Source organism: Protopterus annectens, chromosome 3.part1 (genome assembly GCF_019279795.1).
Source record: "Protopterus annectens isolate FY-2018-M chromosome 3.part1, PAN1.0, whole genome shotgun sequence".
NCBI lineage: Eukaryota > Metazoa > Chordata > Ceratodontiformes > Protopteridae > Protopterus > Protopterus annectens.
The window spans coordinates 1,280,140,199-1,280,167,344 of NC_056732.1; positions in this window are offsets into that span (position 1 = coordinate 1,280,140,199).

Genomic DNA, 27,146 nt, shown 5'->3' on the forward strand with positions numbered 1-27,146 from the left:
GCCTGGGAATGTAAGTCACATACATATGTGCAGTACATCATCAAAGGCCAGAATCCAGAAACAATGTGGAAGAACACCACGGCACTGTTATACAAAGACATTATATAAGAAAAGTAAGTTTGTTTTCCCTTAAAAAAATGTCATTGTATAATACCAATAACCCACGGCTAGGTGTGGGTAATTCTGATTTACCCATGATTGACTTTGCTTTGTTTGATCACTCTGACTTGGCCCTTGTGACCAATCCATACCAACCACAGGTAAATCCAGCATAACCCACATCCAGCTGTGGGTTATTGCTATATTATTTATGTTGTGAATTATACAATTAATCAGAACTCATCAGCACATAACCATCAACTATTTACAACATATTTACATATTTACAAATATTTACAAAAGTACAAATATATAGACATACAAATCTATTTACACGGATTCATAATTTTTATCCCTATTAGATCCCCTACTCTTTTTTCCATAATCACCATCTGATTTTACTTACTATTATTGCTAAAATCTATTTACCATTAAACATAATTTCATTTATTTTATCATTCCATATAACCTATATAATATAGAATAACTTTTTATATATTCTTTTAAAATATTCTTTACTTCTATTCTTATAATATCTATATTTAATCATATCCATGTTTATTTTATCCACTTCTTTTATATCTTTGAAAAAAAAACTTTGTTACATAGTTTTCCCAATAACCTTTTTACTCTTTTATATTTCAAAAACACATGTACCATAGTTTTTTTCTTCTTGACAATGTAACCATATTCTACCACTTTTCTTTTTATATGGCACATTTCCTTTTATTGACAATTTACCTATTACACAGAGAATCTTGAAATTCAACTTTTTGATTACACTGTTTGCTTCTTATTTTATAGCTTTATTTTTTTTCATCTATTAGATTTTCCCATGGTTTTACCTAGTAATGTTTATCATTACATTCTTATACCATGCTTTTCTATCTTTTTCTATATCATCAATTTTTATTTTCCACAAAAAATATTTTTTTCTTGGTAACATTTAATTTCTTCATGTATACACTGTTTTTCTCTTTACCCTTTTTTACCATACCTCAAAGTTTATCATACTTATATATATATATATATATATATATATATATATATATATATATATATATATATATATATATATATATAAAATTTTACTACTGATATCTTATCTTTTTTAATTATCCACTTTAACACTTTATACTAATTTAATGAAGAAGCATATACTACTGGGTTAATTAACCCTAAAAACCTCCTTCTTTTTTATTTACATAGAAAATTCCTCTTTTTACTCAGTTTAATCTAGAATCTCATATAAATGAAAAATTACTTGCAATAATTCATTTTCTAGTACTGTTGGCAACATAAATACACTTGCTTAGTATGCTATCTTTCCTATCAGTGCTAAATTTATCAAATAAACAATTTTTCTGAATTACAATTTATATGTTCTCCAGAAAAGACGTTTGCTTTATTTTTTCTATTGTTTTTTCCCATTGAATTATATCTACATCTTTATTCCTGAATTTTATACCTAACACAGAAATGTCATTAATTGTAAAATATATATCCCCTATCTTTACTATATCACCTAAACATTTACCTTTCTCTTTATTTAAATCCATTTTTATCACTTCTAGAAACTAATTTGTGCAAATTATTACTTCTTTTATCCAAATGTTGTGTTTTTGCAATTATTGTAATGTGATCTGCATATGTTAACATAATTGGAATTCTTAACCCTATAGGTGTTATATACCCCACCTCCTTAATTTTGTAATTTATTTTGCATACTATCACATTCACAACTAATGCAAAGTGTATAGCACTCATTGGACATCCCTGTCTAACACAACTCTTCATATGTACCTCTTAGCCATTTGCAAGTATTTTTACTTTGTTGTTATATGCTGACATAATAATTTCCTAACTTTCTCACTTATATTTTATTCTTTCATTATTACCCATAAGATTTCATGTCTAATTGTAGCAAAAACCGTATTAAGGTCTCCTATCATGATTTTCACTTCTTCTATTCATAATGTCATTCACAATTTCTCTAACTATCATTAAAAATTCTTGACAACCCTTCACATGTATACTATATATATTATCTTAAATAATATTTTCTATTTTAGGTTCAAATCTCTTTTGTATTATCTTCATAAAGATCGTATAATCATTATTTACTATCATTTTCCATATTTTAATTGTCTTCTGTCTTCCTTCCTCAGTATGAATTTAAGTATTCCACTACATAATTCTTTATACAAAAAGCCTTCATTTAACCATCCATGCAAAATTTTTAAAAAATATTTTTTCCAATCCCATAACTTTTTATACATTTCATACTCTATTCCATCTAGTCCTGCCTCTTAAATCACAATTAAAGTCTCCTGTTATTGAACTGACCAACCAATTCCATTCCTTGTTTTAGAAATTCACTGATGTGAATGTTCTCTTAAATAAACGTTCACACTTGTCGACTCAATGAATGGAGGTTCACAGAATTTAACCTTGAAATAGATGCCAACACAAGTATACATAACAAAGCTCCCTTTATAAAACATTTCTAATCTATTTTGTCTTCATTTAATTATTTAATTGCATCTTTCACATCATTTCCATGGAAATGCAAATATATATATATATATATATATATATATATATATATATAGATAGGAAGACTTTATAATCCCAAATTTCTGAAATACCAAATTTCAGAATCCCGAGATTATAAAGCCGAAAGTTCAAAACTTCAAAACCCCAGAAGCACGAATTTCAAAATCGCAAAGTATGAGATTTTAAAGTAGTGCTTCTGGTGTTGCTCTGTGTGAAGGGATAGCTGGAAGTTCAGGTAAGTATTTATGTTTAAGGGTTTTGGCTAGGGGCTTTAGTGTGTGTCAGTGTGTTTGGTTACTGTGATCTGTGTGTGTGAGGGAAATGTAGCTTGTATGGTGATGTTTTTGTGTGTTTGTCTCTGTAGTGTGACCTTGGAGTTAGTATATTTAAGTAGGGGGGTGTGCATGAGTGCTTGCCCCCCCTGCTTGCATGTAGTGTAGGTTTGAGTGTTTGTGTGTTGGGGGAAGGTGTGTGTATGTGTGTGTGTGTGGTGCATGGTTAGTGTAATGTTCGGGATTTTAAAATTCGCGCTTCTTGGGGTTCGGGAGTGTAAGGTTTCTGCTTTATGATGTCGAAATTCTGAAATTCGATATTTCAGGATTATAAAGTGAATCTATATATATATCTATATATATATATATATATATATATATATATTTCATTATGTTCTTGTAGCAATGTTTCCTTTTTCTTTATACATAATTTAATTCAATTTTCCATATCTTTATCTTTTTTCACATTCTCTGCTATTCATATTTCACACTCATTTTTCCTCTTTTACTGTATTTATTACAACTCTTAATCATATTTTTAAACACTAAACATTATCATTTCTATCATCATGCTTATATTCATATACCATTTTCACAACTAAAATAACAGTAAAATAATAATAATAAAAATAAAAAAAGATTCATTACATTTAGACACTCATATTCTTTTGTGTACTATTCCTTATTCCAAAATTCTGATAGTTCTTCGCCCATAAAACTAGGAACATATATACACCATCTAAGTAAGCTAATCCCCTGAGGTAATTTAGAAATTGCCTCATGTTTACTGACAACCAGTTAATTCTCAAACAAACTGATATGATATATGAGAGATGTATTTACACAATGTCACTGGAGGCAAAGCTCTCACATAAAAATACTCCTAATGTCAATAAGGTTGTCAGTAGTACACACGCTGCACCCATCATGCACAATTCAAAGCAGACATATCAACCCACATATGCTGAGGCAGTTAAATATAACCTTCCTAAACCAAAAATACCTCCTACATGAAGTACACCCTCAGCAGTCCCAAATGCAGTCTTTCAAAACAACACCCACATCAACACATAGAGCTACATCTCATGGATCCTCTACCTCTGAGCCCATAAGGCAAGCCACCATGCAATCCAACATTCTAGTCATTGGAGGCTCCATCATGAGGCACAATGTCCCTCTCACCAGGATGAGTAAGGAGAAAGTCACAGTCAGTTGCTTATCAGGGACTAGAAGCTGCCACATTATGCAGGCACTCAGGTCAATGGACCACAAGTACCAATATGACTCAGTCATAGTCCATGTGGGAGTAAATGACCTGAGACATATCTCCCTAGACTATATGAAGAGAGACATCATGGAGCTCTTGGAATATGTGTGTCAGTTTAGTATGAGCCTAGCATTTTTCAGCATTTTACCTTCTCCAAGGATGATGCTACAATATGAACAACAGATGATTGATTTTAATAATTGGCTTAGTTTCTGTTGTCATTCTAAGGGGGTACAATATTTGTCAGCATGGAAGGAGATGGTCAACAGACCATGCAGCTTTTCCAGGGATAGTGTGTACCTCTCTGCTCTAGGCTTTCGAGTATTAGCTGAAACATTGTCTTCCCCATTGTGCCTTTCTTAGGCAATGGTCTCCTTTGAAGTAAAAATAAAACCTGGACCCCCCAGGTAAACCTGCTATTAAGTGAGAACCTGGCAAAATTTCAAGCCCTCATAAACCCTGAGAACACTGCTGCCTATGTAGAACTGTTCATAGAAACCCTACAAGTATGTTAATAGCTGCATAGGGGCAGCTGTAACCACCAGGAAGAAGTACAGAACCAGTAGAGGCTGGTGACTTCATATTAAAGGGGTTCTGCAGGAGACAGCTGAATTGGTGGGGCCAACTTGAAGGGGTATGGCCAACTAGAAAGAGGAAAGGTTATGTTCAAAACCACAACTGGGGCTTTAACTAAATATGCTGCCCTGGCTGCCAAACCGTCATTATGAGAGTCCAATCAAGACAAAATGAAGTGGAAAAGAAAAAAAAAACATTTCAGTGCATTGGCTACATGACAGCTTACTTAATATCTAGATGAAAACAAAAAGGTTGTGAGGCATAAAAAAAAATAGTTGCCTGAATCTCCTTGGTTCTGACTGTGCTTTTCAAACATTTTGTAAATATATAGTATATTTTAGAGCATTTATTATAACTGTAATTGCCTTAATATTGCTTCAACTCAAGTGCTCTAGGTTGCACTGCATCTGAAGTGTTTGTGTGTTTTAGCTGCTTTTCTGTATATATAGGCTTCTCTGTATATGTAGACTAGCTACTTATTCTGCTGTCTTACTGCCTCTTAAATCATTTTTCAGTTGTGCACTTGCTTTGCTTCATTTAAAAAGTTTTAAATTGCTAATTTTGTAGAGTTTTAATTGCATTTACTGTTTAGGACTACACACTCATGTGTTAGCCTTTTCTGTGTTTATTTACTGCATTGCATTGTTTAGCCTGTTTCAACAACAAAAAAAAAATACTATCTTGTTTGCTTGTTTCCCACCTTTCCTAGCCAGTCCATATCTCAGGCATTGCTTGTCTCAGGACTTTATTTTCTGTGCTCAGAGCTATCCAGACCTTGCTGTGGTAGAGGGAAGTCCTACTGCTTACCAGTGGGACTGGTGAGCATTGTACTGCCTATCTAACGCTAGAGAAGTGGTTTCTCTGAAATTGTAATTTTATTAGCCTTTTTGGGCTGATTTCTATACCTTTCAACTTTCTGGCTTAAAAACGCGTGTGTTTGCACATTTTTCATATCGTGCAGCACTGCAAGGCTACAGTTAAACTATTCCAGGTGCCAGAAAGTGTGCTCTTCAAATTTTCTCTTAGCACTAGCTGGTTTCTCAGTAGTAGCACTAAAATCTGAACCTCTGTGACTAGCACTTGCACTAGAACCTGCTGGAAAGCACTAGGAAGCCTGAAACTGATTCAAGCACTCAGCTCTCCTTGTCAATAAGGAGAAATTAATTATAGGCACTAAACAGCCTATAATTGTAAAGTACCTTGCAAAGGTAACGGAAAACAGCTCTTAAACTTTACAAGAAAGCACTTGGAAGCCTGAAAGTGATTCAAGCACTCAGCTCTCCTTGTCAATAAGGAGAAATTAATCATAGGCACTAAACAGCCTATAATTGCAGAATACCTTGCAAAAGTAAGAGAAAACAGCTCTTAAACTTTACAAAAAAGCACCTAAACAGGCATGTCCAAGGGTCAGCTTCCGGTGATTTCTCCTGTCCACCTGGTGAATCTGGGCATAGTGGGGCAGTGCGGCAACTGCCTCATGTACACAGACAATCCTCTCCTCCTACCACCCAACACTACAACCTGCGAGAGATGCACTTACATAGCCAAACTGGAAGCTAAGCTCTCTCCGGCCAAGATTGTGCTAGACAGTCAAGAGGAGAAGGTTAACACCTGCATTACACCTCAAGCAACTCATAGCCCTTCAAAACTCACACCATCAACACCCACACATAGCAACACTAAACCCACATATGCAGTGGCCCTTAACATTAACCTGCCCAAGCAACAAGGACCTCCGAAGCCAAAACGCAAAGAAACACCAGTCACAACCAAAGTTACACATAGCTCACAACACCAGTGTGCCACCCAACAACAGCCCCTAAGGCAAGACAATGTACCCAACACTTTAGTCATAGGTGACTCTATAGTCAGGCACACTGATGTCCCACTCACCAGACTGAACAAAGAGAAAATTACAGTCAGCTGCCTGTCAGGTGCCAGGATCCGCCACATAACGCATGCACTCAAGTCACTCCACAACAAGTACAAATACGACTCTGTCATTGTCCATGCTGGAGTGAATGACTTGAGATGTACCTCCCTGGACTACATGAAGAGAGACATGGAAGAGCTCTTGGATCATGTGACCCAGGCAGGTATGACCCTAGCCCTGAGTAGCATCCTGCCTTCGCCCAGAATGATACCACAGTAAAAGGACAAAATGATTGACTTCAACAATTGGCTAAGCTTCTGGTGTCATTCAAAGGGGATCCAGTATTTGTCTGCCTGGGAATACATGATCGACAAACCACAATGCTTTGCCAGAGATGGTCTGCACCTGTCACCCCTGGGATTCAGGTTACTGGCTAAAGCTCTTGCCACCCCTATAGTGCCTTTTTAGGCAAGGTTCAAAGGATAAAACCACCACCGTAACAGATACAAGCATGCAAAATCTGAAGGTAATGCTACTCAATGCTAGAAGTCTAAACCTCAAAATGCACTCTCTCGAGGCACTCCTAAAATGGAGAACATCAATATCTGTGCAGTAACTGAGACCTGGTTCAAGGCTCCAGAGAGCACCCCTGCAATACCAGGCTACAATTCTTACCACACTTTTCGGCCACAAAACCAAGACCGAAACACTAAAGGTGGAGGAGTGTCCATATTCACCAAGGATATTCACACCTCCAGGCTAGTTGCCCAACACAATGCATCTGAAATTCTCCAGGTGCAACTAACACTAGGTAAGACTGCAATTCAAATTGTAGCTTGCTACAGATCCCCCACCATACCCCAAGATTCTCACTACACCTTTCTAAACATACTGGAAAATATTAAGATACAACCAAACACCCTAATACTGGGTGATTTCAACTACCCTGCCATTAATTGGGAAAACTACTTGGGTACCAACTCCTTTTCCCAATGGTTCTTGGAATTCATAAATTCCAATGCCCTGGATCAACTAATCCATTGTCCCACCAGGAGAGCCAATATCCTAGACCTGGTCATTACCAACATGGGAGATAGATGCTCCACACCAGTGGTCACCCCCTCATTGGTCAGGTCTGACCATAAGCAAATCAACTTTGACATCCGCATTCCACCCCGACCCCCCCCCCAGTAAGGAAACCTCCTTAAAAAACTTTTCCAAAGCCAACTTCATGCTACTGAAGTCAGAAGTGACAAACTTCACAACACCCATGCAGACGGGATCTGGAAGTTCTACTGCAGAATCCTATACTAAGGCACTGTACGAGCACATCCACTCGTGCATGAATCGTGCCATCCCAAATAGAACCAAGATGCTCTTCTCCAAAAAAAGGAAGCCCTGCTATAAATAAAGTATACAACAGAAGGAAGAAACTGTTGCAGAAAAGAGGAAAATCTCAGGATGCAAAAAACTCCCTCACCAGCCTCAGTAAGAAGCTGAGATCCCTCATAAAATCCTCAAAAGCTAGTTACGAAAATAAAATTGCCAAAGATTCCAAAGACGACCACAAGGCATTCTACAGTTATGTCAAGAATCTAAATGGCAATGCTCAGATCTGCTCTGAGCTACAACAGAATGGCATTAAATATACTGATCCCAAGGATATTGCCAATATCCTGGCAGATCGATTTAGTGCCAACTTCACCACCCTCTCACTCCCTAAAGGGCCCATCTCAATACCAAAAGATTGCCAAATTCTGATAATCACGGCAACACAGGTAGAAACAGCACTCTCCAAAGCTAAGAATACAGCATCCATGGGACCAGATGACATCACAGGCTGTGTACTACATGAACTACAAAATGAACTGGCATCTCACCTAAGTGTCATGTTTAATCATAGTCTCACCTCAGGCTTCGTGCCCACTGAGTGGCGCACAGCAACAGTTATCCCGCTCCACAAGGGAGGATCCACCTTGGATCCCGGGAACTACCATCCCATCAGTCTGACAAGCCTGTTCTGCAAGGGCATGGAACGCATTATCATGGAACTTATAATCAAAGACATTGGCAACCTTCAAACACTGGACCCCACCCAGTTTGGGTTTGTGAAGGGCCGATCTTGTCTCCTGAATCTGATTGACTTCTTCAAATCAGTCTCCAGAGCTGTGGATGAGGGTAAGGTGGTCCACACAGCCTATCTGGACCATGCCAAGGCCTTCTACACCATCCCCCACTCTGGAATCATAGATAAACTTACTAAGCTGGGCATAAATCCCTACGTCACTTGATGGGTTGCCAACTGGCTTACTGACAGAACCCAGACTGTAAAAGTAGCCGACTCCAAATCCAGCTCCAAACAAGTGACAAGTGGAGTACCTCAGGGTTCAGTCCTGGGACCACTCTTGTTTGGCATCTACTTCTCTGAAGTACAGACCAACACTAAGGGACTGTGGCTAACAAAGTTTGCAGATGACTGCAAACCGGGAGCCATTAGTGAATCCCCAAATGATGTGGATATTCTACAAAAAGGCCTTACTGAAACAGATGCCTGGTGCCAGAGCCATGGGCTCAAGCTTAATGCCAAGAAATGTATAGTTATCCCCTTTGGAAAAAAAACATGCACCCATGAATTACCACATAGGTGGCAGGACGCTAAACATCGAAAGTGTGATAAGAGACTTAGGGACACAGGTGGGCAGTGGTCTCAATTTTGATAACCACATCGCCACAACAGTCAGGAAATCCTTCTATGTGGCTCATCTCATCACTAAGGGCTCTTCATCCAGAAAAAAGGAGGTCATTGTCCCACTGTACTCATCCCTCATTAGACCCATTATAGAGTATAATGCCCCATTTGGTATGTACCTCACAAGACATCTGCAACAGCTGGAAAGGCCACAGAAATATCTCACTAAAAGAATCACAGGCATAAAGCAGATGTCGTATGCTGACCGTCTAAAAAAACTCCAGCTATACTCTGTGGCATATCATCTACTCAGAGGCGATCTCTGCTTAACATACAAGGCCATGTCAAACCATGAGCTGCTGGACATGCTCCACTTAAAGACATCCAAATCCCTCAGAGCCACACGCTCCAGGGACCTAAACCTTGTCATCACAATGAACAAAACATGCTGGAGGGATAGCTTCCTGACCCAGAGACTCCCCATACTCTGGAATAGACTGCCCATACATGTCAAGCAGAGTGCCTCATTGGCCCTCTTCAAAAGGAACCTTGATGATTGGATGGGAGATAGGAAATTCACCCTGGGGATCATGTCAGTCGCCCTGCTAGACAGGGGCCCAGAGGAGTAAATATTGTGGGAAGAAATATCCAGGGAATTTTTATGGCTAGGCTTGCATAGGCCCTAGGGCCAATAGCCTAGTACCAACCTATGAACCTATGAAAAAATAAATTACTTTTTAAATACATTACTGGAATGCCAATCAAAATCAAGTATAAAAAAACAATCAGCACTCAACTCAAACCACTTCTCCTTGCACTGCAGTTCTAATTATAATTTATATTCAGCTTTTTAAAAGTACCAAGTAACATGTTGAAAGTAGCAATCTCTGTGATACCCCCACTTGTAAAAATGTTTCATATCCGAAAAAGGCCTGCTGCCTGATAACAACTATCTACTTGTTTCATGGGGAAAAGTAAAAAATGAACAGCAAACAAGAAACAAGCTCAAGATAAATTGCTTAAAGGATTACTGCACAGGGCATGGACCATACATGATAGATTGGCATTCTGTTTAGTTTATGGGTAAAGCCTGCAAAGATGACTGCAAGTCTCCAACGGATTACTTCTGTGTCACTATTAGACAGAAGCACAGTAAACTAAACCTTAAAAAGGGCACAGTATACTCAAATCAAGGGGTGGCATAAGCCAAACAAAATCAGGCTAGGCTTGTAATTGCCCCAGGGCAGATAGCCTAGTATGAACCTATGAACCTATGAAATGTAATGAGCTTCTGAAAATACTGTAATCCTGTCCTTTATTACAAATACTGTCTTATGCATTTCAATACCTAAGGCTTATACGTTATCTAGTTATGCAAATATTCTCTGCATGGCAATAATAAAAAGGCTTTCAATGTTGGTAATTTTTTAACGGTATGCTTATTAAAGCTTACTTGCATCTTACAATCTCAGACAAGCTTACCTGATGGTCATTAAAGGATTGCTACTTAAACACAGAGCAACAGGCACTGCAAGAACATGCATTTTCTGAATAATTAGAAGCATAAATCAACAGTATAAAAATATGACAGAAAACCAGAACATTCTGCAAAATCAACTACTTTGGATGGGGGGATACTCTGCACACTTACACTGCATAACTATTTCTTGCCTTGCTTGGACACATTCAGAGTCACTATATGGGGGAGTAGGGTACAAGTATGTCATAATTTGAAATGTTTCTGGCTGACAGCAATGGCCCTGACACATTTCCTACCTCTCAACCTCAGAGCATGAAATCTGGACAAAGTCATAAATAGAAGTTGGACAAAGGTCCAAAAATAAGGACAATTTTAAATATTGCTTTAATAAACTTAGAAAGATAATAGAATAATAGGTCTTGCATTAGCATACATTTTCTGAAGGGTATGGAATCTTAAACTCAAATGTCTGTCATTCTTTTCTAACTTCAGTCTTTAATGATTTGCCACTAAGTTGTCAGTAAACCACAATTTTATGAAAAACAGACCAAAAATGTGATGCAAAAATATAAAATAGCCACACAAGCCACACTTTTTTTAATATTAGTACTGCTAATTTGAGCAGCTGACAAAATAAGAGAATCTACATGCACTTCTGAAATAAAAGTAATATGTAACTCTGATCATTCCAATTATTTATTAATTGTAAACCCTCCATGTTTTCTTCCAAAATTGCCATTTTGTGGAGGGATTATTAGGGGGACAGCAACATTTTGAGACAAAATTGGGGACAATTGAGAGCTTTTTATATACCTAATTCTATAAAGCAATTTATTTGCACATACCTCTCAACCTCTTAATGCAGGAAATCTAGACAAGGCCAAATATATTGGGGGAACATACAAACAGTACTAAAATAGCTCTTGTATAAACTTAGGCAGTTGATAGAATAACAGGTCTTCCTTTAGCATGCATTTTTCTGAAGGGTATGAAGTCTGAAACTCAATGTCTGCCATTATTTAGTGACTTCTTTCCTAAATGATTTGCCAGAAAACCACAAATTTTATGAGGAACAAACCACAAATAAGAAGCAAAAAATCTATTCATTCTGTGAAAATCTGGACAGTTGAGAGGTATAGTTCAGCTGGGGCTGTCTTTGAGTTTGCTGCCCTTCCCCCCTCACAAAATCATGGTCGAATGGAGCCTCCCCCCTGCAGCCATTCCAATGTCCCATTACTTGGCTATTTCACCCCATTTACCATAAACACTGTAATGTGCATACTGCTTTACTTCTACAATGATTTGGATTTCATTTAAAAGTTTTATTTTATATTTTACAGCACAAACACTAATAGACATCTGCTACAATAACCAATGTAGTCTCACAATGAAAATAGACTTAGCATTAAAACTTCTCTGCCCTTGAAACTCACATTCATTGAAACAGCATTGAGACTCACATTCAAAGAAAATACATCTGGCTAATGACAGATAAAGATTAACTTTGGGCTGTTTTCAAATCATAGGCCCCTTGCACATGAAACAGATGTGTGTTCTTTGATACACTTTCCTGACTGTACCAAATTATATTCCTTGTATAATACAGTACAGTTCTTAGAGGGCATTTTAAATTTATTGCTTTGAACATTTTTTCCAGTAAACAATGAAACAAACTGCATGCATCAATAATGACAAAACTGCCCAGTTCAGAAGATTTCCATCATAAAAATCTACTCAAACTTCTAGAATCCACCAGTATCAGTAGATATTCACAATCTCTGCAGAAGTAAAAGTCATCTAACTAATTCCACATTGAAGAGAGCTGTAACTAATGAAGAGTTTGCTGCAAGCAAACAACTTTATTTTTCATTGTTTCATCTACAAATAAAGTGCCTGTTGCCCTTGCGGAATAAATTGCCTATGTTACATTAATAAAATGATAAGCTAGTAATATTGCAATAGGGAATGGATGGCAAACTGATAACAGGTTCATAGTTACTAGGTATCTCCACCAAAGAGGACATTCTCAGAACTGCAGCATCCACCCCCTGTAAAAGTACAACACAGTACATTATCAGCAATGCATCTACATACCATGGGAGTAGAACCCACAGCCATCTGCATCAAAAGCAATCAATCAATCTATGTCATTAACAATGCAAGCCGACTCAGCATAAGAAGCACTAAACTTCTCTTCCCCTGTAGGTCTCAGCTCCTTATAAAATCCACTCGACACTCAACTGCATCTCTCAACTTTGCAGCCAAAGAAATCTGGAAATAGCCAGAATTTATTTGGGGGGACAAAAGCCCAAACACCAGGGATACATTTTAAACATTGCTTGTATAATCTTGGAAAGTTGCTAGAATAAAATGATGTGTTACCACCATGCATTACACTGCTATGACTTGAACCCAGGATCCTGTATATTACAGTCAGAGCAACACACCACTATGCCAAATCAGCTATTTCTTGAAAGACAGGAAGACTGAAACTTAAATGGCTATCATTTAGTGAATTCAGTTCTCACCATAGCTCTCAACCTCTTAGCGCAAAACACCTGGGCAAAGCCAATAATGGGGGAATACAGCCCCCAAACATATTCAGTGAATTCAGTTCTCACAATAGCTCTCAATCTCTTAGGAAAACAAACCTTGGCAAAGTCAATAATGGGGGAATACAGCCCCAAAAATAGAGACAAATTTCATATATTGATCTTATAAACTTAGAGAATTGATAGAATAAAATGTTCTGTGTTACCATGTACTTTCTGAAGAATATGAAGTCTGAAATTCAAATGTCTGTCATTATTTAGTGAATTCAAAATCCAGAAAACCACAGATTTTATGAGGAACAGAACAGAACAAAAATATGAGGCAAAAATCTGAATAGTTTTCACAAGTGGTGGGGAGGGAATTCAGGTTGCTGCTCCCTGCACCCAAAGTACAGGGTTTGAGCCAGAGTTACTCTCTGTAGCCACCAGGTATATTTCCTAAAGTTTCACTCTAACCACCAGGTATATTTAACTAGGGCATTTTACATACACACGTGTACCTGAGTTTGGAATTGCAGCAACAGCTTCATTCTACAAATTCCCATCTTTCTGCAGCAGCAGCTTCATTTGAAATAATACAAAGTCCCTTCTTCCCATGAGAGCAGCTATCCATACATGCCTGCATATGTAGTCCAATCCCCTTCCAATCTATGTGGTTGTAACCACATAGACTTCTGGGCATCTGTACTCTGATGCCTTCTCTTCATAATCCGGACTGGTTAAACAGCAGTCCTGATTCCTGCATGCATGCGCAGAGTTCCAGGACTGGTTAAACAGCAGTCCAGATTCCCTCACGCATGCACAGAGTTACGGGACTTGTTAAACAGAAGTCTGGATTCTTGCACACATGTGCAACATTCTGGGACTCACAGCTAGTTATCTTATTTATTTTTATTTTATTTTACAGCTGGGGGGAGGGCTGCAGTCCTGCAGTCCAATAGTATGAGCTGCCCCTGTACAGAACTAACTCAAAAAACAAGCCGCCATGGTAGAATCACAAAATCAATAGGCTGTATAACAGGAGGAAGAAAATCATGGGAAAAATTAGGAGGTACAGCAGCCAACAGAATAAAAGCACTCTCCTCAAACTAAACAAAGAACTCAGAGGACAATATAAAGTCTACCAAAGCCAAATGTTTGGCAAGTTTGGCCTCCCAGGCCAAGGACAACTGCAAAGCATTCTTTAGCTATGTCTGCAACCTCAAAGGCAATACACAATTGTGTGCAGAGCTCATTGTAAATGGAGCCACCTATACTGAGCCAGAAGTACAGCAAACCTCCTGGATGATAAATTCAGCTCCAACTTTACCCCTCTCTCCCCTCAAGCTTCTCTCAGGAAATATCATCAAATATAATTCCCTCTACTATCACTAGGCAACAGGTCCTTAATGTTCTCTGTAAGACCAAGAACACTGCATCAGTGGGCCCAGACAATATCCCTGGATGCCTTCTAAGTAGCATGAAACATGACATATCAGGGCCTCTGAAATTACTATTTAACTGTATCCTGCAAACAGGTTTCATGCCTCATAAATGGAAAAAAGCATCAGTTATCCCTCTGCACACTGGTGGGCCATCTACAGACCCTGGAAACTAAAGACCCATAAGTCTCACTAGTCTTATAGGTAAAGCCATGGAAAGAATTACCATGGAAATGATCAGTAATGACATAGGAAACCTCCAGGCACTGGACTCAATCCAACTTGATTTCATCAAGGGCAGGTTATGCCTACTCAACCTGGTAGACTTCTTTGAGAAGGTCACCAAAGCAATGGATGAAGGCAAAATCATTCACACTCCCTACTTTGACCTGGCCAAGGCATTTGACACAATACGCCACTCAGTCATTGTTGACAACCTCAAGAGGTTAGGTACAAACCATATGTCACCCGGTGGATAGCCAACTGGCTCACAGACAGGACCTGGGAAGTTAGAATTGGGGAGTCAACCACTACAAAGAGGCCAGTCACAAGTGAATTCCCTCAGGGATCACTCCTTGGTCCGCTACTTTTTGGCATTTACGTCTCAGAAGTCAAGGCCAATGTTAATGATCACTGGCTGACTAAATTTGCAGATGATTGCAAATTAGAAGCTGTCATCAAATCTTGCACTGACACAAATGTTCTCCAGGAGGGGCTGATACAGACAAATAACTGGTGTCAGAGCCATGGACTAAAACTAAATGCCAAGAAATGATTAATAGTATTCTTTGGGAAGTCATCCATCCCTGGTAACTATCATATTGACAACACACTTTTTGAGCTGACCCAGTAGTCAGGGATTTAGGGACACACATAGATAGTAATCTAGACTTTGACCACCATGTGTCTACCGTGGTGAGGAAATCATTCTATGTTGCACAACTGATAAACAAAGGTATGGCATCTAAGTCCAAGTAAGTCATTGTTCCACTGTATTCAGCATTCATTAGACATATTGTTGACTACAGTGCCCCCTAGACCTCCCAACCATCCTGAATTACTCAGTTTTTACCGAGTTTTGGGTCCAAATAATGGGGTTCCAGAATTCCTGAGTGGCACCCCTTCATTTCCGATTTTTTGCAGTTTTTTTAAATTTCCGTGCTTTCGGAGCTGATGTCATCACGTGCGCGATGATGTCAGCACCGTCAGCCAGTTGGAATTGAGCTCAAGGGCTTTCCCGGGTGGCTGTTTGAAATCTGGCTTGTCAGCAACTAGAGTGCGAGCTGGTACACTTTTTATTTTCCCTGCTGCGAGCTGGATTTGTATTGCTGATTGGAATGTATTTATATGCGTTTTATTTTTTCTGCTGCTGGATTCTATTGCCAATTGGAATGTATTTTACACGACTGTAAGTCTGGTTTTACCTACACAGCTGGCATCCAAATGCATGTTGTTTCTAAGGTATGGTACTGTGCTTACTAAACGAAGTATGTATACTTCTTCAACAGAGCTGTCTACTCATATGTGCTCCTAGTTCTGTTGAGTGATAACGACTTTTGGTTGAAAGGATTACTCATGTACAGCTGGGAATCCTGGGATAAAAACGAAAATTAAATTGCACCAGCATTTATTACATATGGTGTAAAGAAGGCAGTGTGATTTGCTTGTTGTGTGCTTTGTGTGATAAGAACATTGCTTTGCCAGACTAAATGCAGACCGATTTCTTGATAGTTAATTAATATTAGGTTAACTATGCAGGTGGTCTTGTTAGGCCGACTAAACTGTCATATAAAGACTGGATGATTTGCACAGCCTGCCCATTTCCATATCTACTGGGTGAAGCATAACCAGCAGTCCCCAGCTATGAATTTATGCTTAAGTTTCTTTTCTCTGTTGTATTCTGGCTAAGTGTGTTAGTTTATCAGTACATAATGTGACGTGAGCTTTGTATATGCAAAAACAGATTGAAACAGAAGTTAAACTAATTTTAGTTGATAGGTGACTGTTTGGTAGACTAGCCTACTGATTTATGTGCAGTATATATTATCCATGTATATTTTAATGGTTGTGTGCATGTGCACCTTGCTTTTTTAAATGACTCTCCTGTGTGTCAGAGTACACACAAATCCAGTTAGTGGTGTATTCACAACAGCTCCTTTTCTCTACAGAGGATTTCTTGAATCCTGCTTTGTCAACATAGCCTTTTTTTCCAGAGGTAGTGACTAAGTACTGTTGATATAAAAATGTCTTTTTTTCTTCAAGTGCACCACTGATTAAATGTGGACATGTGTAGTTTGTACTGGAGAGATGTGTTCTTCCTATTTTTATGTATTTTTTATGTCATGGCTTAGTAATTTTGGTAATGCTATGATAGTGGTACCAAGCCCATCTTGGTTCATAACAGCTGCTCTTGACATGTCAGAGTTTTATTTATTTATTTGTAGTTTCTTAAACAGTTAGATGGGCTGCTCATCCAACCCTTTTCAGCCAAAAACTCAGCTCTGTAGGGACACAAGAGAAATGCTGACTATATTTTGTGTTTAATATTTTGTTTATTCTTCAATTTGCCTTTAAAAGTTGGTATCCCACAATTCCACCGGACTGGGCAGAGTTACATAATTATGTATGCAAATTTTATGTTAACCAGCGTACAGATTTGTACCTATTTTTCTTGGCCTTTGTCCAGATTTTTGATGTTTCCAGGTTGAGAGGTATGGTGCCCAATTTGGTATGTACCTAACTAGGTATATCCAACAACTGGAATGTCCACAGTGTTCCTCACTAAAAGAATACAGGGCATAAGTAAAATATCCTCTGTAGACCACCTCAAGGCCCTATCCCTGTATTCTGTCTCCTACAGGCTTTTGAGGGCAGATCTATGCCTGGTATGCAGGGCATTGTCAGACTCCACTCTGATGGACCTCCTGCATATCCGCAAAACAAACATCACCAGAATTACCCATTCTAAAGAATTAAACCTTGCCTGTGAAATAAATAGGACCTGCTGGAGAGATAGGTATGTATTCCAGAGACTACCACATCTATGGAACAGGCTTCCTATCCATGTTAAGCAGAACTCCTCCCTAACCCAATTGATGTGCAACTTGGACAATTGGATGGGAAACCAGAAATTCATCCCTGGTTTGGCACCTATGTCTCTAATGGACACAAGTTACCTGTAAATGGTTCATCTCCCAGGCCCATGCTTACAGTTATCAAGGGTATCAGAACATGCCAGAGATTTGGGATGCATGGCTAGGCTTGAAAAGGCCCTTGTGGTCACTAGCCGAGTAAAAACCTATGAACCTAAAACATATGTATTTCACATATAAACTATTTTCTTACATACAGTTAAAAATCTTCCACCAGTCTGTCAATCACTTTTCTCATCCATACTTTATTTTTTGTTAATAACACTAAATCATCTGTGTAAGATAGCGTTATTAAATTCAGAAAAAGATCACAGCAACGCTCAATCAATTCCTTCTCTTTAATGCAAGAACAGCAAAGCTTTCGGGTTTCTCCTTCTTCAGTGCTAAGACATAACATACACAATTCTCCATTCAAATAAATAGTAACAGTAAAAATCATGTGACAGCCCATTCAATAGAAGTATACTACATAATTAGCTAAAAAGTACATATCTAAAACAAATTTAAATTTATTTACAGTATAGACATCTGCTAGTGCAGTTACTGCAGTTTTTGTTGTTTTTTATATAAAACTGGTTTAATGCTTATTACATTATTAATGCCAGGATATACATCTGCTTGTATCACAAGGCTACAAGCAGATGTATATCCTGGCATTAATAATGCGATAATTTTTTAGCTAATTATATAGTATATTTCTATTGGTTGGGCTGTGTCACATGATTTTTACTGTTACTATTTATTTGAAAGGAGAATTGTGTATGTTATGTCTTAGCACTGAAGAAGGGGAAACCCGAAAGCTTTGCTGTTGTTGCATTAAAGTGAAGGAACTGATCGAGCTTTTCTGTGATCCTTTTTTCTGAATTTGTTTTTGTGTGTTGTATTGGACTCAATTCACCACAGTGAAGTATTTTTGTTGTTAAGATAGCATTATTGGCATGAGATAGCATTAATAACAATCTTTTTCCATTATTATCTTTTAGTCTTGCTTCTTCTAGACCATTCTCACAGGTTCTTATGACCTCATTCATCAACATCACAAAGAGCTACATACTCATTGGACACCCTTGTTTCACCCCTCCCCCTTTCTATCGTAATCTTTTTTCATAACCATTCATTCACCATCATGGATACTAAAGATACTTCATAAAGTAATAACTCTTACTATCTTCTTTTCTATACCATATTATTTCATAACATTCCACAACTAATTATGATTTATACTATCAGTAGATTTTTGTCACATCAAAAGTCATCTTTATGCCTTATATTTCCCTAATCTTTTATTTCTACTACCTCTTTTATTACAAGCATTTCATTTACATTTTTCCTTACTCCATAAATGCAGTAACTTATTACGTCATCCAAAATTATCATCATTCTATTCTGAATAAATTTCATAAAAAATTATAATATGCATTCATCAGAGTTACTGTCTTCAATTGTTTTCTTCTTTTTCCTCTCCTTTTACATACAAAGTTTATTACACCTTCAAAAATGTCATCTTCATCTTTTATTCCTTTCATTCATTCATTCATTCACTTATTATTTCCACAAATCATTCCTTTTATGACTATTTGTCCCTTCCTTCACAACTTTCTCTAACTCCTTTCTTAGAATTTCTTACTTTATTTCTTTTATTACCTTTTTTCTTATTTTTCCACTTTCCATTTACCTTTCCAACAGAGTATTAGTAATTTCCCCTTGTTTGTAGTTTAATTCCTGGCCCTTGTTTTCATAAGCTGTATTTTTCTTTCATTATGTTTTATTTGTTTACCTACAAAGGTAATGCTTCTTTTTTACTTTCAAAAACATTTTGACTAAACAATAATGTTTTAACTTTTCCTTATATGCATATTATTTTCTGTCATCTTTTTTATAGTTACTATTTCCTATCTCCCACAATTTCTCATATTTTTCCTCTTGTTTCTCATATTTTCTTTTTCTTTTTTTTTTCTCTCACTGCTCTCTGTCAGAATGTATTTTTTTAAATACTTTTACACATTAACCACAAATATGTTATATTTTTATAAAATAGTTTCATTATATATTCCTTCCCAAATTCCTTTCCCTTTACAAATATTTCCTTTTTAACTTGTCTATTAACATTTTTATCCCTTTTCTTCTTTTATTATTTCTTCATTTCTCCTATGACTGTCCATACTGCTCTCTGTTCAGAGCAGCTTGCATCTTTACTTTCCCTATCCATGCCTTTCATATATTCTAACTATATTACATACTCAATTTCTGCTCATAAATTCCCTCTTTTATATGTAAATTCTATTTTTTCCTAATGATCTACAATTGCCACCACACCTTTCATTATTTTCATACTCTGCATCATTCTGCCTTTTCTTTCATTAAATTACAATTAAAATCCCCTAATATAGTTACAGATAAGTTGATTATCAAATATTTTTATCTCCTCAAACATATTTTTTATTCCTCACATTTGTGTTCATATATAACACAATTAATCTCATATGCTTCATTTTTGTTATTCTCCTTAAGGATCTACATCCAAAATCCCAATCTTTCCTTATTTCTTGAGATTCTGTCCTGTTTCATCATCATCCCCTTTGGTTTTGAATGATAGATTTCTGCAGTGCAGCATGGGGGGGGGGGTGCTGCTGCACTCCAGAGTGTGTTGTCCATTGGATGAGATATTAAACTGAGGCCTCATCTGCTTGAGTTGATGGTAGCACAGGTGGATGTAAAATATCCCACAGCATCTGTCAAAAGGAGTAGGGGTCTTTTATTTATACAAAAAACATATTATTTACAGTTATGTATGTATTTACATAGGGTCTATATTATATACTTGATGGTACTAAATCTCGACTACCCTTTCATCAACACATATGTGTCAAACATCCACTTCAGTGAACAGCCACATCACTGATTTCTTTCCAAGGGAAAGAAATTGATTGGCTGTTGTTTTAAATCTGCCCTTTTCTGCACTGGAGTGCAATCTCAGAGTTAACATATTTAGTTAGGGTAGGTGTGGGGGGCATAGCCTCCCACATTGATGGGTGTGGGGAGTGAAGACCCCCCACTTCATAGTGTTTGCTATATTGTGTTGTGTGTAGTTGGCCTACTGATTTCTTTTTTAAGTGGATGTTCGACATATAATATAGACCCTTTACATATTTACAAATTTACAAATGTACAATTTTCAATTTTCTTCTTTTATTATTATACATTCATACTTTATTATATCAAGTTTTATCCTTCTTAGACCCACTACATTTTCCATAACCACCACTTGATTTTACTCACTATTGTTGCCAAAATCTGTTTCCATGAAACAGAATTTCATTTATTTCATTCCATATAACCAATATAATATAAAACATTTTATCTATGCTTTTAACATATTCTTTACTTCTATTCTTATATTAGCCATATTTAATCATATCCAGCTTTATCTTATCCACTTCCATACATTAAAAGTAGTTTTCTTTACCTAATAATTTCACTACTCTTATATTTCAGAAACGTGTTCAGTTGTTTTCTCTTCCTCACAATGTAAACATATTCTTTCACTTTTCTTTTTTTATGGCAGGTTTCCTTTCACCTGTAATTTATATATTACCAGTCTGCACATAATATCTTGGCATTCTACTTTCTTACTATACCATTAATTTCTTATTTTTATAGCTTTAGTTTTTTCCTTCTGGTAAATGTTCCCATGGTATAGCATAATCATTTTGTATCAGTATATTATTATATCATACTTTTCTCTCCTTTCTATTTCATCAGTTGTTATTTTCCAGATTAATATTCATAGTATTGTCTTAATTTATACATTCTTTTTCTCTTTTGCTTTTTTCATATACCCAAATTTATTATACTTCCATTTAAAGATTTTTACAATTAATCTTTAATATTTTTGATTTCTCTACGTTCACACTTTATATACATTTAATGAAGCAAGATATACCACTGGGTTAATTAACCCTAAACTTCCTTCCTCTTTATTTACAAACACAACTCCTCTATTTATTGGATTCAGTCTAGAACCCCGTATAAATTAAAAATATCTGCAATAGTAATTTTTTTAATTATTGTTGGCAAGATATGCATAATACTGAATTTATCACATAAACCTTCTTCCAAAATGATAACCTATATGTTTTCCAAATTCTTTAAACTCTGATATGTTCCCTTTTTGAATTCTACTACATTCTTATTCCAAATTTTAAACCTAGCACAGAGATTTAATTCATTGTAAATATATTCCCCCTTCTTAACTACATCTCCTAATACTTTCCTTTTCTCTTTGTTTAAAGCCATCCATTACTTCCAATAACTTATTTATACAAAATATTACTTCTATTATCCAAGCCTTGTTTTTTGCAATTGATATATCATCTGTGTAATTAACAAAGCCAGAAATCTTAACCCTTCAGGTGTTATTCTGTGTCACTGTTAGACAGAGGCACACTATACTAACCTCGAAAAAGGTCATATCAAAATTAATTTAAAATGGGTGGCGAAAGCTAAACACACTCTGGCTAGGCTTATAAATGCCCTAGGGCAGATAGCCTAGTATGAACCTATGAACCTATGTACTCATCTTCCTTCATTTTATAATTTATTTCACATGCAATCACATTTATAACTAAAGCAGAAAGTATACAACTCACTGGACATCACTGTTTTACACCCTTCCTCATATGTACCTCTTTACTTAACTAACCATTTACTAAATTTTTTACATTATTATTGGTATAGGTGAACATACATAATTTCTTAATTTTTCACTTGTATTTTTTCTTTATCATCCATAAAAGTTCAGTCCTATTGTATTAAATGCCTTATTAAGATCACATATAAAAAGTACATCATCTTCTCTTCTGTTTCTAATATAATCCAGAATCTCTCTCACTATCAAAAATAATTTTGATATTCTTTCCCTTTATGCTATATATACTGTCCTCAATAACACTTTCCATCTTCATTTCAAATCTTTTTTGAATTGTTTTCATAAAGATCGTACAGTCATCATTACTCAGGACTATCAGTCTAAATGTCTTCCAAATACATTTAAGTATTCTGTGACGTAATTTTTTATACATGAAACCTTAATTTATCAATTTATTCAAAATCTTTAAAAATATTCTTTTTGCCATTCCATTAATTTTTTTATACATTTCATATCCTATTCCATCTTGTCCTGCAGCTAAATCTATATTCACTTGTCCCAATACTTTATATAAGTCATATAACAAAATCTCCTTTTCAAATTCTTTATTTTTTCTTGCTCTGAAAATGTTTTTAATTCTCAAATTATTTTCAAATGCTTTCTTTTTTCTTTAAACATTTATTGTACATACTCTACTACAATATTCATAATGTGTTCCTGGGTTCTTTCCATTTTTACTTTTGCATTCTCCATGTCTCTCATTACACTACTATACTTCTTTATTAATTTACTTAAATATGCTGATACTTCTTCTCTTTTTCTTTGCAATACATATCTTTTCTTGAGTAATAACTCTTTAATTTTCTCTTAATTTCTTCTATATAATTATTTTTCTTTGTCAAAATATCCTCTATCATTATTTTCAAAATCTTCCAATGCATCCTTATATACTTTTCTTTGTCTACTTTCTCACATCATACTGACACTGTGAGAAACATTTTTGTTTTATCTTAAATCCATCCACCATTCTGACCAAATTTTATAAAATGGTCTCATAATAATATGATTTGTTCCATAACTGTGTTATTAATCTTTTTCCTTCTTCATCCCATGTTTTCTCATTTAACCTTTTTATTCATTTGCCTATTTTTATACATTCCTTGCTTTCCTTTCTCTAGTCATATTGGTAGATGATCAAAAAGAAACTACTTCAATTAACTTTCCAGTTAATCCTTCTATGAAGTAATCTAGTTCAGTTCTGTAAACACCACTCCTGAAAGTTCATGAGTTTTTATCCCAAAGTGTTAATTTTCCACATCTTATGTATTCTAACATTTTTCTTACATTGCTTTCTTTCTTTTTAATGCTTGCCTCTTAAATCACAATTGAAATCTCTTGGCACTATAATATTCATATTTATCACTACATAATCTAGAATCTGGTGAAATAAACTTTTCCTTTCTTTAGAGGTAACATAAGCATATGATACTATAATTATATATACTTGTTCTTTCCACTTTAAATCCACATTAAACTTCCTATTCTTTTTAAAGTTATATATAATATTTTCACTGTATTTCTGCATAATACACCTACTCCAGAATATCAATAATTTCCCAAATTCCAAATTATCTTTCCACTCTATAATTTTGCAATTACATCCACATCAAATTTGTAGCACCATTTCAAACCTCCTGTCCTTCACACTATGTTCTTAATACTATGTACATCTACAGAAAGCACTGCAAAATCACTTTCTCATTTTCTTAACTTTCTAGAAAGTACAGTTTTATTTTATTTCTCATTCATTTTCTTTTTTTTTCTTTTATACCCATCTCTTTAAATTTTCTTTTCCATTTACGCTTTCACCAACAAAATTTCTCTTTTTTTCCTCTTACTACTTCCCAGTTTATATATTCCTCTTCACTTATTTCTAAACTTTCCTCTAGTTCCTCCTTTATATTTCCTGCTTTGTCGTCGTTAGCTATCTTTAACTTCTTCCACTTCTAACATTTCCTCTCTTTGTTCATTTTCTTCTCTTTTTTTCTTCATATTCCTTATTATTTATTTCAGTTTTACAATCCATCCATAAATGCCCAATTGTGTTACATTTATAAATTCTAACTCATGTTTTCTTGCATCATGACCAAGTTTCCCATAAATATAACATTTCTTTTTATCGCATTTATTTATCAGATGTCTTTCTTTCTGACAAAAAAAAAACATGTTTTGGGTTGCCCCCCAGTATTTAAACAAACTTAATTCCTACAGCATTTATCATACTTGGAATATGTATAATGTTGTCCTTTTCTATCTGTAGCATAATATTACAATTCCATCCACCAATCACAAAACCCCTTTTATCATACACCTTTGCAATTTCCAGCACTTCTTTACATAAGCATTTCAAATGTCCTTTCAAAGTCTATCTTTCTAATTCTGTTCAAAATTATACATTGATCTCCTTTTTGTTTCCCTGTTAAATGCTTGTATTACATATACACTTCAATGATTACAGTTCTTCTTTTCATAATCCTCAAGAAAAATTTCCATTGCATAAGCAGTCTCAAATATAATGTCACAAAATGCATCTTTATAAGAATAAATGCTCTTACCGCTTGGACTTTTACATGCCAACGAACCAATACGTTGTCTCAGACTTCATACCTATCCAGTTCTTTTTCTTCCTTTTGAATCCTCACCACATACTTCTGCTTTGCATTCTCTTCTGCCTTTTTTGTGTTACTCTTCTTGCTCCTCTTCTTTCAGTTTGTCTGCACAGGTTTTCCTTTCTGTCTCACTATTATCCTTCAGGATGGACTTTGCTTCTTTTTTTTCTTTATGGATTTGATCCATAATGTCTCCCCAGGGAAACCCGTCTTCATTCTCCAGCTCACTCTGCATCACCATCTCCTTCAACACATAATTGCGCAACCCTTCTGACTGGAAGGTTGTAATAACACGTTTGACTTGTTGATTCTTCTTTTTCAGCTTCAGCAAATATATTTTATTAAAAATTGGCCTTTGTATTATACTTGATCTCATTACTACTCTTATCGCTGGTGTTCACCTCTGTGCTTTCTGACATCTTTCCCTCATTGCATATCATCCTCTCAGCCACCACTGCACTAGGAATGGAATGTGTGTGCTCACTCACTGGCTCCAAAGGTATGAGCAAGGAAGGTCACTGGTCAAATTCCCCCTAGTAGTATAAATACCACCTCAGGTCTCCCATAAAAAGAGGCTAATAGCATAATGGGACTAACTCAGTCAACAAAGGCTAAACAAATAAATAAACTGTGTGATATATAGGAGACTTAACTGTGTAGCTCTGAAATATCCCTTCAGATGACGTAATCTCAAAACACCTTGCTCTATTGGAAGAATCAGCTTATCCCACTTGACTGTTGCCCTCTTTCCCTCCCAGAAAAAAAAATCCTTCAACTCTTCATTAATTGCTATCCACAACTTTTATGGTTGATAAAAAGATGCCTGTCCAGTATATAATGCAAAATGGACTAAACCCATTTTCATTGCTTTTATCCTGCTATCGATATCCATAAAACAGAGCTTCCAGTTTCTCAGTTTTTATATTCCCCAGGATTCATGAAGCTTGTGCCAGGTGCAGGCATAGTGTCAGCGTTCTAACACCAAAGATGGCCGCTGAGCGATTCAGGTATGAGCTGTTCCCATGTGCACTACCTGCGTATGCTACATCCGCACAACTCTGAGCCTTGTATGCTAATTACCCCATGTGCAGCAGTGTAGCATGCAAATGAAGTTATGTAGTGATTCAGGAAGTGGTGCAAGCAAAGTGTAAGCATGCAGAAATGTAAACCGTAGAAAACGGTTTACATTTTTGCAAACATAAAATCGGAGCCATGACAGCCAACCAAACACATGTATTATATTGTTAATATATGCCAATGGCTAAATATATAGCCATTGGCTTAAAAAAAATGTACAAAATATAAAATTAACATTTAATATATATAGTTGCACTATCGTGACGTGGAAGCGCAGGGCAGCGGTGCGCAAAGGGGATCGCAAGGAATATATAAAAATATAGAATAAAACCACAATGAAACACATATCACGATTTCCCCATAGTAGTCAATGGCAGGCATACTACACCATACTCATGGCACAAGGGTTGCTAAGGGGCAGTGACAGTGTTATGCACAGTAGCTAGGAGTTAGTAGGCAATGCCATGCAAATGAGAGGAGTAATAGTGAATCGCAGATTCCCCGCTGGTGTAAGGATGCACCTCACAGCGTAGCTTTATAACATTGAGGTGTGCCCTTGAGATAAAGATGACATCAAGAGAGGGATGTGTCACCATTGCTGTACGGCAAAGCTGCAGGATAGGGGGTGTGTCGAATTGCCCATAGCTATGTTTAGCTGACAGTACACAAGGTAATCGAGTATGCATATGAACGGAGAAGGAAATGCGTGTAAACCTGGTAAATGGGTATGAGTGGCGTGCACTGCAGCTGAAACAGGAAGGATATAGGAAAGAAATAAGGAAATGCTGCAGCAGTGAAATTGGAGTACAAATGAC